The sequence below is a fragment of the Neomonachus schauinslandi genome, chromosome 6 (genome assembly GCF_002201575.2).
Source record: "Neomonachus schauinslandi chromosome 6, ASM220157v2, whole genome shotgun sequence".
NCBI lineage: Eukaryota > Metazoa > Chordata > Mammalia > Carnivora > Phocidae > Neomonachus > Neomonachus schauinslandi.
The window spans coordinates 128,982,877-128,985,760 of record NC_058408.1 but is presented as its reverse complement, the minus strand read 5'-3'; the positions used below and the strand labels follow the sequence as shown (position 1 = coordinate 128,985,760).

Sequence of the window (2,884 nt, the reverse complement as noted above, 5' to 3'; positions counted from 1 at the left end):
GTGGGAGAGAGAGAAGCAGGCCTCCTGCCAAGCAGGAAGCCAGAAGTGGGGCTCGAACCCAGGACCCTGGGATCATGACCTGAGCCGAAGGCAGACGCTCAACAACTGAGCCACCCAGGTGCCTCTTTTTTTTATTTTTTAAGGACAGGAAGGGGCTATCTAACATTCCTTGCACATGATGATGATGGGCACCAGACATGTATCTGGGGATTCATGAAAGCATATCAGAAAAACTGTGCTTTATCTTATGTAGTCTCTTTCTTGGGTCCAGTGTCGTTTTACATGAAGGCTTATTATTATTATTCAGGAATTATTCCTATTATAGAATTTTTATGACCTCTTTTTTTAACTTCCAAGTCTTTGAACATAATTTTTGAAAAGAAAAAACAATGCAATCATTTTTCATAACCATAATGTTCTATTTTCATGTTTGCTAATGTACTCTCGCTTTTTTTCAGCTATTACATTTAAGTCTGTGATCCATTTAAGCTAATTTTTGTAGATGGTAAGAGGTAGAGGTCCAACTTCATTCTTTTGCATGTGGATATCCAGCTATCCCAGCACCATTTGTTGAAATTCTTTTTTTTTTTAATTTATTTTTTTTATTTGCATTTATTCTGCAGAATTTACTCCCGGGCCATGTTTTTGTTTCTTCAGTCTCTTCTGGGATATCTTTTTCTTCTGTGCAACCTCCTCTTCTGGCTCAGGAACAATCTGCTCTTTTTCAGTAAGGATCATCTCAGTGTGGCAGGGAGAGCTCATGTATGGGTTAATCCGACCATGAGCCCTGTACATTTCCGCCACATCCTAGGGGCTTTGTTCACCTGGATGTGCTCAATGACCAGAGAATCAACATCTAAACCCTAAGTTCTGCATTACTCCCTGCATTTTTAAGCATGTGCAGTAAAAGTCTTCTTGGGCCACCGACCCTGTGTCCAGCCCCACTGTTTGGCCTGGGCACACCTACCAACTCCACCATTGTAGCGACGGAATGGCACACACTGCTTCTGTAAAGTGACGCCTTTCAGATACTTGGTGGCTTTTCGGATATGCATACCCTTGATGGCCTGGGCAGTTTCACGTGTGCCCTTAAAGTGAACACGAAGGTTTGAACCTCTTGATTTACATGATTTCGTAGGGTTTTCTGGGTCAAGCGAATAGTGAACCATTTTCAGAGGTCACCTCAGGCCGCTTAGGGGAAGAGCCATTTGTTGAAATTCTTGCCCCTTTAGATGTTCTGGGAACTTTGTGAAAAACCAATTGACTACAAATATGAGGGTTTATTTCTGCACTCTCAATTCTATTTTGTTTGATCTGTATGTCTATCATTATGCTAGTACCACAGGGTTTTGATTACTGTAGCTTTGTAGTAAGTTCCAAAATTGGGATGTGTGTGTCCTCCAACTTCATTCTTCTCTTTCAAGATGGTTTTGGCTATCATTGGTCAATTTTTTGTAGCAACAACAAAAAAATGAGTTTATTCATCCATTGCCTTTAATCAGATTTAGTATTGTTCTTACGAACCTCTATAATGGAATTCTAAGAAGGCTGTTTTGGAATGGGGTATTTGGGAAAACACTTTAATTTGGGAAAGGTACCATGATGCTTAAAACCTTTGGAGTCTGACTTGTTTCAGAGGAATCTAAAGTTTGATTTTCTTTCACAAATACAATTTGTTGTATAACATCAGAACACATGATTTGTAGGACTTGAGCAGCAGTACAGAATTTTAGATCATTAGCCATGTGATCCTTGAAATCAAAACAAAGCTTTGAGTTTCAGGAACCCTCATGGTAGCAAATCAACACAAGAAATAGGTGTAAATAATATCTTCAATTCAAGTCCTGACCTTGATTGGAGTCTGTATTTTAGGTCAGAATTGTATCAGTAATTATTTATAACATAGGCATTTGATGATTTGAAACTTTTAATAATACTTTTTGAAATGAATATTGATACCATAAAGTCCTTTTTTGGTTTTGTTGTTGTTGTTGTTTACTTTTTTTTACTTAAGTAATCTTTTCACCCAACATGGGGTTCAAACTCACAACCCTGAGATCAAGAGTCACATGCTCTTCTGACTGAGCCAGACAGGTGCCTCAGCCCTTCGGTTTTTAATCTGCTTTTAAAAATTAAAGTCTTTGGTGAATTATTTCCTTACAAACAAAGACTACCAGGAAATCACTCCAAATCCCAAGGAACATTTATGGATTTCTTGATTCCCCAACCAGTCCCACAATAATGATCATAGATCTGCTTTAAAAATTTCATACCCAGGGGTGCCTGGGTGGCTCAGTCATTAAGCGTCTGCCTTCGGCTCGGGTCATGATCCCAGGGTCCTGGGATCGAGCCCCACATCGGGCTCCCTGCTCTGCAGGAAGCCTGCTTCTCCCTCTCCCACTCCCCCTGCTTGTGTTCCCTCTCTCTCTGTGTCTTTGTCAAATAAATAAATAAAATCTTCAAAAAAAAATTTCATACCTAGAGACTCACTATCCTTCACAATCAACCAACCTCTACCATCTCCTAGTGAATTAATGTGTGAAACTTTCATAACAGTTTTTAGATATGATTTTCTTTTTTTCTTTTTTTTCTAAGTAGGCTCCACACCAAATGTGGGGCTCAAATTCATAACTCCAAGAACAAGAGTCACATGCTCCACCAGTTGAACTAGCCAGACACCCCTAGATATGATTTTCTGTTTGAAATGGCAAAGTACCACCTCCCCCAAAAAACCCAACTCCATAGCATCTCTCTTGGTCTAATGATCATACAAGGAATACAATTACTGTTTGTGTTAGGTCCACTTTTGCTGTTTTACATTTATACCATTTTAACAAGTTAGCATCCAGGGTAAGAGTGAAGTTCTAGGTCAATCTAGAACATG

At 39.4% G+C, this 2,884-nt stretch overlaps 1 pseudogene; it reads right to left on the bottom strand.

Moving 5' to 3' along the window:
• Positions 1–612: 612 nt before the first annotated feature.
• On the bottom strand, positions 613–1,169 carry LOC110589481 (annotated as a pseudogene).
• Positions 1,170–2,884: the final 1,715 nt, after the last annotated feature.